The 12,209-nt window shown below is 34.6% G+C and overlaps 1 long non-coding RNA gene across 1 annotated transcript; it reads right to left on the bottom strand.

Annotated features, from left to right (window-relative positions):
• Positions 1-238: 238 nt before the first annotated feature.
• LOC149808527 (uncharacterized) lies at positions 239-11,927 on the bottom strand. Its single transcript, XR_016425337.1, has 3 exons — positions 11,107-11,927; positions 1,243-1,333; positions 239-481 (listed from the first exon to the last, which is right to left on the bottom strand). It is a non-coding gene; the product is annotated as an uncharacterized LOC149808527 (long non-coding RNA).
• Between the last annotated feature and the right edge of the window lie 282 nt (positions 11,928-12,209).

The raw sequence follows: 12,209 nt of genomic DNA, 5'->3' as shown, positions 1-12,209 counted from the left end.
TCATACACAGAAAACTATTTTGAGGCATATTAAATTAGGTTATGACTTTTCCTTTGCTAATATCAGTTAATTTTGAAATGTTGCCATAAATGATTTTATGTTATGTTTTAATTTTCATAAACATACCAGTATCGTACATTTATAGACATTGCTTAACGACAATTATTAGGAACAATATATTTATTTAATATATAAATTTATGCGGAATGATTTATAATATACCAAGGACTGTTGTATATAAACTTGTAGGTCCCACTGTCAGATCGATTTGCTTTTCTTATCCAGAAGGCACTTTCTCCTTGCTGCTTCAGTCTTCCTTCATAAGAAGGGCCTTCAGTGAATCCACGTTCTCGTGACCATGCCACAATAAGAGTGTCTCCCTTGTACACTGCTTTGTTCTTCACATTAGTTGGTACATTAGGCCATATCAGAAAAGCATCTTCATATTCACATATAATTTGATGACTGATCCCAAACGAGCCTTTAAAATTTAAGAAGAAAGGAAAAAGACAAATTATATATATGAAGGATAGAATAGCTGTATTCATTATTTAAACACAGTTAAAAATAATACATATAATGCCCCAAAAGAGTTTTGTTTGCTTGGTGTGTTATGTCACATGATCAAAACATGAAAGTTATATTATGCCTTCGAAATTAAACATATCAGATCTGGACTGAACTGACGGCAGTATTTTGACTTAGATCATTCTGGTTGTTACCCATGTATTCAAATTATTGTGACTAGAAAAATAAATCCTGTATTACATATATGGATGGTTAATTTGTACCTTTCACTTTGTAATAAAAATAGCTTTCGTTAAAGACTGGCCTTTTTAATAGAGCACTTATTAGAGCAATTACTTTTTTTCAAAACGACAACTTGGAAAATGTGATGAGGCATTTGTAATACAATCGCAAAGAGTTTGCATTCTTTAACTGAAACTTTCAGTGTTCATCTCATGTATTATTTATTTAGTTCATATTAAAACAAATCAGTACAAGTATCAAGGACTTCTGGATTTAGGATTTCATGCTTCTGTACATTTGGATGTGCAAATGTGATGAGGCATTTGTAATACAATCGCAAAGAGTTTGCATTCTTTAACTGAAACTTTCAGTGTTCATCTGATGTATTATTTATTTAGTTCATATTAAAACAAATCAGTACAAGTATCAAGGACTTCTGGATTTAGGATTTCATGCTTCTGTACATTTGGATGTGCAATACCTATCATCTACCTTTTAGATGACCTATCCCAAATAGAAAGTAAAGGAATGTCAACGGAAAATGCATTGCACAATGTTTCAGTGATATCATCTTCTTCTTAGCCTGAAAAAAAAGATAATTATCATTAGTTCTAAAGTGGATTCTGTAGGTAATCATATATCCCGGCAACATGCCAGAAACACCAAAAAGATGGAGGTATTTACTTCCTTGCACATAAGGTCAACAACACATCAATATACCGTATTTACCGGACTATAAGTCGATGTAAAGTATGAATTTAATTAAAAAATTTGACAAATTTTCCATCTTTCATCCTTATATAAATCAATGCTGAGTATAAAACAAGGCCAGATTGTCTTTATCACTTCATTCCACACAAAATCGCGAATTTGACCCTATCTGTAACTCAGTAACCTTTCCAGTCAGGATCATTAAATGTAACTAAAATTACCTAATTTGTTCCACACGAAGTATTTTAAATGTAGTATGATGTACCTTTAGCTACATATAATAACGCTGACCTGCAAATTATTGAGACAGATACGATAAAACTCGTGATGCTATGTAGAATTAAATTATAATAACTTCCGGTTTTATAAATATTAAAAGTATCATTGAATGCTATTTCAGATAACCCGCAAAGGGGAAACTGCATTTTCCATAGTTGTTTAGGGGGACCAGAGGTACAGAGAGAGGGATCCATCACATTTTTCTTCTTGCATCTCGTGGACAAAATAAAATATGGTTCGATATATGAGAGATAGAGAGATTTCAAATCTTTTCGTTTTTTGTAGGGGCATTTGTTTTGTTTTGTTTACCTTATTGTCCCCGTTTAGCCGATGATTTTGTCAAAGAGAGAAAACATTAATATATGAAACGTAAATGTCAACTATGAAAATACATACCATATTCCAGCAAGGTTTAAATATTCACAGTAGTTATATTCATATTGACTCTAATTATGTTAAATCCCAAGAATGTCCATTTCGCATGCTAATTTTCTTTGCAAATGACCTTTCCATTCCCAACAAATAAGATTTTTTTCGAAACGCATGCACTCTTCCTGTGCTCAAGCAGCAACTGTTATTTGATATTTGATCATGGTAGATGTTACTTAAAATTGCTGTCAGTTCCATCCGTAGGTTCAAAAGATCTTTCAGGCTGAGATATTTACATTAGTAACCACCTTTCATTTTCTTTCATTATAGGGTACGTATTCATAATACCCATGGGTAGCCTCTTTCCCTATTGTTAACCTTGCTAATCTGATCTGGTCTGCCGAATCTTGATTTCAGGCAGGTGTTAGGTTGGAATGACTGTATACAGCTGTAGCATATTTAATTAGCATGTAAATACCGCTATAAAGCCTTTTGATTCTTGGATAATAGAAGTCGCAAAAAAAAAAAAAAAAAAAAACAACTAAAAGGAATCGCTTACCTAGTGGTACTAACTGATAATGGAATATGGTGCTGCATTTGTAAATGAGTAGTATCAGTCATCATGTAAGTGAACAATACAGATTTACAATCGTGAACAGATCTCTCTCTCTCTCTCTCTCTCTCAAATGGGCATAACTTTTATTTGATCATTAGGTGTAAAATGAAAATTGTGATGGAATATGCCTTTGTCATGGTTATTCATCTTTAACTTGTTAATCGTAACGCACATATATGTAATAAATTTAAACAACGTATGTTGCAAACAACATAAATTACTGGTGCATGCTGCTTTTGCGCAATTACATCTGATCTATGTTAACTAATAATACTGATGGCCATGTAATTGTTTAAAATACTCACTGTGTTATCCTGTATTTATTCATACACGATCTCTTCCATAAAATGAAATAGTTTTTACACCTTATTTTTCGTACTTTTGGGGAATTATTTATATACGTCGATTTGGAGTATAAGATGAAGCTAAGATTTTCTGGACAAAAAGTAAAGTCTTATAGGATAGCAAATTCGGTACTGCATTCTTTTGTACTTTGTCTGTTGAAATAGGAACAATACATGTACCTGTACGTAACATATTCAACATGCTGAATTGACCATTCAGATCAGTTTTCTTTATTATCTGAGTATTATGTGGTATCTTAATCTTTTTAAAATACTATTATGACCCTGTCCCTTTCTCCCATGAAATGGTCAACCCCAAATATGAAGTTTATTCATTTTTATATAAAGACAAATATATAACGTAAAAAGACTATATCATATCATTTGTGACAATGCTGAAGTTATGATGATCAAGATAATTCAGTCCTGACCAGGATTCATTCGGATAATCCAGAAGATATTAGAACCATCCAGTCTCTAGTGAATGTAGTGATGAACACTAATGATACCTCTATTACCTTCAGACTCCCTGTTGAATTCATTTTTAAAGTGCAGCAATTGCAAAGTTGTTTGAAAACTAATATTAAAAATGGGAACGCTGGGGCCATATGGAAACTGAAGTCAGTGTTTGTGTAATCACGGCTTGTGACTTTTTAAAATCACCATCCTTGGGCCTGTGTCTAAAATTATTTTCTTTGAGCATTGATCAAAGGCCACTATATTTTCTTTTATACTGATTTGTTTTTGTAAGTTGTTAATCGTCTGAATGTTATACATGTCATCCTATTTCTTTTTTCTTATAAACTGACATACATAATATGCACAAATGTTAGATGCATACAATAGTGTTAAATGGGCATAAACAAATGCAGAATTGTAGGCTGCTGTTTTTTTTTTTTTTTGCCTAATGATCCGCCCCCCCCCACCACCACCATATTCATAGTTTTTAAGAAGAGATTTCAAAATTTTAGGAATCTTCCGCCAGATACCTGCCGATCCTAATGATGCGTTACCTGAGTACCGGATCAGAAGGAAATTTTGTTAAATGTGAATCCGAGCTGCTTGTGGTAGGTTCACACATGTCAACCCCCAAGAGAGGTATTAGTGTAGTTAATAATATAACTGGCAAGAAGAGTGTAATCTGAACAAAAAAAGAGAAATCTATTTAGTATTAGCCATAATTAAAGAAAACTTGAAAAACGCATATTTAGTTTTGCTACTTGCCTGGACGTTAATATTCTTGTCACAAATCATCTAAATCCATGTGGATTAATAGTTAGTACAAGAGTATAGACACAACATAAAATGTTTATGTATAACTAGTCTTCGTGTCTACAGGAATGTTGCAATTGATAAATTATTTATGTATAACTAGTCTACATGTCTACAGGAACCTTTGCAACTGATAAATTATTTATGTATAACCAGTCTACATGTCTACAGGAACCTTTGCAACTAATAAATTATTTATGTATAACCAGTCTACATGTCTACAGGAACCTTTGCAACTAATACATTATTTATGCATAACCAGTCTACATGTGTACAGGAACCTTTGAAATGGTCTTCAAGTCCACAAATAATGACTGCTGTATTACATCACTGCCAAATTCTTATTTCGTTTTTTTTTTTTTAAAGTGCTCTTGGTTTATCCCTTTCTAGGTGCAACATGTTTTTAAGTTTAATAAAATCCCTCTCTAACATTTCTCAGTTATATAACATCTATCAGTCATATCGATAAAGCCAGCGTATTACGATGTCTTGCACCAGTTATTTTGAATTTAGACTGGTCGGCTACATATATGGGTATCAAAATGGAATGAAGCTATGAAATGTGGTTTCACATTCAAGAAACGCGTCTGTTTTCTTCTACTATAAGTAGAAAATAAGGAAATTATATGGCTGTCGTATTGTGTACAATTTAATGATTAGTCATATATGTACTAAATAATAATACAAAACTAAGTTATAAATAGGTGCAGTATGTAAGATTAATTTGGCCAATGAGGAGGCAGTATTCCATTTAGTGAGTTGCACTTGCATATTAAGTGTGCACTATCATGGCAATATTGAGAGGTACAGTAGCGTGGGAAAATGATCTGACATTCCTTAAAGGTATGATAGTAAGCCAAACTTTGGGCAGGCATACAACGTTGAATACTTGAGCTAAGCATTTTTACCAAACTTATTATGCTACTAGAAATCTAGCTTGAAATATCAGAGTTGATTCTTAAATAAGTCGTGAAAGAAAAGAGTGATGTGTCCTCCCATGTATTATTATATAGTACTTGTATACATGTAAATTGTAAGCAACGATACTAGCCCTTGTGACAATGAACAAATGCACACATGACATGAGCCTCAAACTGTAATCATTATTCTCTGTCTCGAACTGAATTTGGAAACGTATTTCTTTTCTGCAGAGATTTCATGACATTCTGCTGATGTAAATACATGTTATGACCAGATAGTATGTCACATGCAATATACAGGTGGTCCTGCCACAAGGTTAAGTTCAAAGTAAGGCATGGAGAAAGGTAATTTCTTTGATTTGTTTCATTTCGTGAAGGACAAGAATTGAAAATGTTTTAATGAAACTTAAGTCACCTTTTAACCACTTAATATATTTTATTAAATTGTATCTAGCTCCACACTTTATCATGCAAATGACGTTGGTAGCTCTATAATCAAGGTAGTTGGTGGTGATAATGTGCCGTGTAGTACTTTTGTCACTTAAAACCTGGAGGTCGTATCACTGTTTTCTTCAAAATTGAAACTGTTTCCTTTGAGTGATGTGATGTGATTTGTGATGTGATTTTTATTTTTAACGTAGCTTTAACAATTTCTCAGTCATATCGCTACGATGTCTGCAATGTGGCAGTTTGTAGTGATGTCTAGCACTGGGGCATCATGCCGCAGACATGTAGCATGATGTCCCACCCAGTCACATTATCCTGACACCGGGCCGACCAGTCCTAGCACTAACCTGTTAATGCTGAGCGCCAAGCGAGGCAGCTATTAGTACCATTTTTGTAAGTCTTTGGTATGACTCGGCCGGGGATCGAACCCGCGACCTCCCGCATCCGAGGCGGACGCTATAACCACTAGGCCTCCGGAGCGGTTATTTCCTTTGAGAGGGATATTCTACTTGCTTTTATCATCACTTCAAGTAACCTTCTTGTCAAATATTGGGTGCTTGGAGTATGTGCATCTTGAACACCTTTATAGAGAAAGTTTCATCCATGTATGGGGCTGAAATGGAAGAAGACGCAGACATGCTGCTTTTCTGGAGATATTGTTTTGGGAAAACAAGTATCCATAAGTTCAATATGACAACCATTGGTTCCAAAGAAATCTGAACATAAACATATTTGTGATAGGCTAAGAATATGAGGGGCGTTCCAAAGTCTAGGAGCATCATAGAAAGTGCACGTACACTATCATGTATTGCTCATTTATTGTCTGTCATGCATGAACTTGTATATAGAGAACTAACATCTGTCTGCTGTGGAATCAAACATTTATTTTGGCATACGAGGAGGGGCTCCTTGGTTGTCCTATTTCCTATTACACCAGAAATGTTTTCTATTTTCGCAAGATAGCTCTGTTCAGCCAATATAATGGATATGACAAAGATTTTGTCAAACAAATAGAGGAATATTTTCAAGTTATTTGATGGCTGGAAATTTATAATTTTTGGGGTAAATTATTCCAGGGCTCCTCTTTTCAAAAATAAATGGAGAGTCTCGAAGTTGAATGGAAGAAACAGAATAATCTCTGAACCTATTTTAACCTGCAAATTACTCTTAGGTACTTTTTAATTATTTTATTTACCTTTGTTACAAAGGTAGCCTTGTAAATTTCATTAACCCTGATAAAATTCAGTTCATTTCTTGAAAAGTGATCAAGTGTTACGGCCTGTTAAAAAAAAAAAAAAACTGTTTCCTTTTATATTTTAATCTCAATAAGCTTGTTGTATACCTTTTTTCATTAATGTGTATAGGTCCAGTTTTCTTCTCTGTCCATGCTGAAACTCCTATACAGCTACACTTATTAGTACCTTTACCTTAAAAACATGAGGACGCATCCATGTACATTAATGTAAGAGAGGGGGGTGTTATAACATAAACATTCAATAAATAACACTTTGAGATGACCCTCAAGATCCTATTATACAAGGAGTTATTTGCTTTATCCACTGCTCTAAAACTTCAAGTGCATACTCACTATTCATAAGCAAATATATGAAGCCACTAAGAAGACTGTCACAGATATAGTCCATGCAGGGAAATCAGCCTACACTACACTACTCAGGTCATGGAAAGTCATCGAAAGTTTCAGCTGCAAAGAGCTCTTCGAGATTACTAACAAGCTCATGTCAAGGAACAAATCTACGCCACTTCTAACTACCTTCTCTCCAGTCGACCTTCCGTGACAAAGTACAAACCATTAGAGATAAGATTGACACTACAATTTCAATTGACTCGTCGTCCCATTCAGTTTGGATACAGAATTTAAGCGGCAACCATTAGCAGCATTTGAACCTGTCTCTATGGATTTCGTACATACAATCCTGGTGAAGAGTGCACCAAAAGTCATCTGAACTTGATCCAATTCCAACATCACTGCTGCTTGAGTGCTTAGATTCAGTATTGCCTTCACCAACATATGCTATTAATACCTCTCTCTCATCCGGGGAATTAACATCATTTTTCAAAACTACCAGTGTAAAGCCTCTGCTGAAGAAACCAACACTTGAGCATAACGATTTAAAGAACTACCGCCCAGTTTCTAATCTACCATTCATATACAAAATCTTAGAAAAGGTTGTTCTATCCCTGCTTGTATCTCATCTAAATTCACACAGTCATTTTTGGAATGTAAAATCAGCATATTGCCCTTGCCACAGTACTGAAATTACTCTTCTAAAAGTAGTTAATAACATTCTCTCTGCGTTGGATAGCTGAAAGATTACAGTCCTCACTTTCCTTGATTTGGATTTGTCTGCAGCATTTGACACGATAGACCATGATATATTACTTCACCATCTCCAGCATGTATTTGGCATTCATGATGCAGCCTTACTGTGGTTCAAGTTCTTCTTGGTCAACAGGACACCAATTGTATCCACAAATGAAATACACTCCAGCCCAGTTGATCTATGTTGTGGTGTTCCACAGGGGTCTGTCCTTGGACCTGTTCTCTTAATTCTGTACACTCAGTCGCTCTCAAGTGTCATAGATCATCATTCAGTGTCTCACCAGGTGTACGCTCATGACACCCAAATATACAAATCTTGCCACCCAACTGAAGTTGATGCTACCATCCGAGGAGTAGAGAGGGGCATTTCTGATGTGAAATCATGAATGACATGTAACAAACTGCAGATGAATGATGATACAACTGAGGCCATTCTGATCATAAAACAAAGACTTTCTCATTCACATCATTTACCTCAAACAATAAATATCAGCAACACCAGCATTATATTCACACAATCAGTACGAAACCTAGGTGTTGCTCTGGACAATACTCTCAAATTGCACCAACATGTCATGAACATATGCAAGGCTGCATATCTTGAGCTGAGACGCATCAGCTCAATTCGCAAATATCTTTCAGTTGATGCTACTAACACAATTCTTTGTTCATTAGTACCTTCAAGACTGACTATTGTAATTCAATTATGTCTGGTTCATCTCAATATCTACTCCAGAAACTTCACAAAGTTCAAAACACAGCTGCTCGGATCATACTTAGAGTACCACGATCAGAGCACACCTCCCCGCTGCTCTGTACCCTACACTGGCTATCCATTCGATCCAGAATCAAACGCAAAATGTGTTCTCTGTGCTACGTTTCACTGTCGGACTCTAGTCGAACATACCTATCTGATCTCACCCACCAGTACACACAAGCAAGATACTTACGGTCCTCTTCTGACAATCGTTTAATCATTATCCCCACTATGAAAACAAAGTCATATGGACAACATTGTTTTGCATACCAAGGCCAAGCAACGTGGAATAAATTGTCCAATGAACCTAGATACAAAGACACAGTGATCACATTCAAGAGGGCTCTCAAAACTCACTTATTTCGACTGCAAGAACAAACATAAGGACCTAATAATGTTTCCTACCTGAAATAATCTCAGCATGTTTTTTATTTTTTAATGTTTTTTTAATTTCATGGTGTTTGTTTTTGTAATAATATTATTATATGATTTTTATCTTATAGGTGTTGTCTAATGTTGTAAAGCGCTTAGAACTTCTAAAGATTAGGCGCTATACAAAGTCCTCATTGTTATTATTATTATTATTATTATTACTATTATTATTATTATTATTAGTATCTATTAATTTTTTCTAATCGATCCCCCCCCCCCGCTTTTAATTCTTCTCTTTTATTTAAGCCCACTGCTTTTTTATATATGTTGATGAATTTCCCTGCCCGTATCTCTCTTCCCATATTCTCTTTCTCTATTACTTTATTGAATTTTTCTTTATATATTTTCCGAGCGTCTTCTGTTAGTTGTTTTTTAATAATGTATTTAGCTCGTTTTTCACCATTATTTGCAAGGTTCTCAATTTGTTTGAATAATAAAGAGATATTTACATTATTTTATTTTTAGTTTGTCCCAGTCTTTTGTTAAATTTTCAATTATCCTTTCTCCTATATTTTTAAGTTTTTTCTAATTCTGTATTGATGTCTTTAATAAACTCTTCTACTTATATTATTTTAGTTTTTATTTTCCAAACCCCTTTCCCCATTACTGTGTGTTCTTCATTTTCATTTCTTAATTTATATGTTTATGGTCTGATATTTTGAAATCTCTTATTTCTGTTTTTATGTGAATATTATTTTCAAAATTAGTCACCTAAAATGTATCCAGTCTCCTTGCCCCCCTCCCCCCCCCGCCATTTTTATATTCATATGTGTATTCAGTTTTGATTATATGTAATCTTCTGTACATATCTGCTAGTTTGTGACTTTTTAGTAGTTTTTCTATTATCTCTTTGGAACTTTGATAATTTGTCGACTAACTCCTGGTCCTATATATGTTTTCCCCATCCCATTTAAAATCCTCTCCCATTACTAGTGGTTCCGTTGTATAATCATTTAGATGTTTGCTTAAATTTTGCACAGATTCATGCCTCTTTTACCTAGTTGCCGGGCAGTAAATATTTATTATACGCAAATTGTTTAATATTTTGTGAATCATCCTCCCTTTAAAAATTCCCTTTAAGAACTGTTTTATTTCTAATAATTATTGCCATTCCCGCTCTTATATCATCATTTTTACAGTTGTTTAAAATTACGATTGCATTCAGTTTTTTTCTTCAACAAAAGATATTAGTTCATTTGGAAATTTGGCTTGTTGTATTAAAATAAGGTCAAATTATATTAGTTTAATTAATTTATTTATTTTTTCATTATCTATACCATTTTGTTTTTTTTAAGACAATTCGAAGTTTTTTCCTGCCATATTTCTTTTTATACTTGAGGTGGCCGCATTCCTTATCAAAATTACTTTTACATATTTTGTTTGTTCTTTCCTGTTAAATTATTTAATTATTTCATTAGTTTAGTGTGTTTGTTTCCTCGGAGGCGTCGTGCCCTCAATCGAATCCATTTCCAGAGTTATCTGCTGATTGTATTGTTTTTTCTGTCCCTTTCGATAATTCAGTTTCCTGTCCTGTTTCCTGTTCCGAGTCCGTTCCTGTTATGTCTAGCGAATTTCACATGTATGTCGTCGTCTTCGTCTTTGTAGCTGTTATCGCAATGGTTGTTATTGTCACTTGAGTTCTCACTTAACGTCATGTCACTCAGGTGTTTTTCTTTTTTTTTTTCTTGGGGCTTTGTCCTTGTCATTTGGTGGAGGATTTTTCCTCCGTCGGCGTCGAGTCGCTTTACGATATCGCCGACAGGATCTTCCATAGTTTTATTCTGTTCCTATGGGCGGGTATCTGAGTGGCGGTTAAATGTACCATACCTATTAGGTCCGTTTCCTCCGAAGTAATTTAAAACACTTACCTTGAACACAGCCTTATTGAATTTTGTTTGTGAGTGGACGTGTCAAGCAATCCATGGTTCTGATAATGTTCCTACTTTTGCTTATGATGCGATGTTGAATTTCAAACTGAATGTTTAAACTTCGTACACACAGGCTGGCAAACTATATGAGTGCAGCTACCACTGGGTTAAACGAGGAGCCAAGATAAAGTAGACTTGAGGAAAACGTATGGTCCATCTCTATATCATAGCAAATGTATCAGTTCAGATTGTGAGGGAGGTCGCGGGTTCGAAGTTCGGCAAAGTCTTACCAAAGACGTAAAAATAGCAACAACAGCAGCTTCGTTTGACGCTCAGTATTAAGAGGTTAATGTTAGGACTGGGCGGCCTGGTGTCAGGTTAATGTGAGTGTGTGGGACATGATTCTACATGTCTGCGGCATGATACCTAAGTGCTAGAAAACACTATAAACTGCCACAGTGCAGACATCGTAATGATATGACTGATCTTTTTTAAAGCTATGTTAAAATTCCAAATCATAAACACACACACACATCAAACCTTACCATGAGTATCGTCATGATGATGAATTCATTTTAAAATTCCAAGTCTGAAGTGAACTGTAAAACATTCTTCATAATAAATTTTTACAGTTTCGATTTCAATTCTTAAGAAAATCGAAATAACCCAAAGGAGCATTCCTGAATAACAATATATAAACCTCTCGCAACAAAAAATACAGTCCCTCCATACATATCACAATTTACAGATTTCACATAGTTTGCTGAGTCACTGTTTATGCAAACCCATTAACAATGAAATAATCGATCGCCATTTTATCTCAACAGAAGAACAGGGCGTTCGGATATGAATGTGCAGTAAACACATTCAAATAGCTACCTGTTGCTATTAATAGTTCCCACGTGTCAATCAACCTTATAAAATGGGGCCATACTCCATATATTTTCAAAATTTGTACTTTGTTTTCGTTTTCTGTGTTAGATTTAAAATGTCGACAATGTTTAAATTAACGCTGTGTTCAAGTAAATGGCTACAAATTGCGTTTAAAGACGGTCAAATTTAGAGGTAGATTCGGCTTTCAACTTCAATGCGAAATATTGTCA

The sequence above is a fragment of the Sinohyriopsis cumingii genome, chromosome 1, assembly GCF_028554795.1.
Source record: "Sinohyriopsis cumingii isolate HCF-2022 chromosome 1, ASM2855479v2, whole genome shotgun sequence".
NCBI lineage: Eukaryota > Metazoa > Mollusca > Bivalvia > Unionida > Unionidae > Sinohyriopsis > Sinohyriopsis cumingii.
This window is presented reverse-complemented; position numbering and strand designations above follow the sequence as displayed.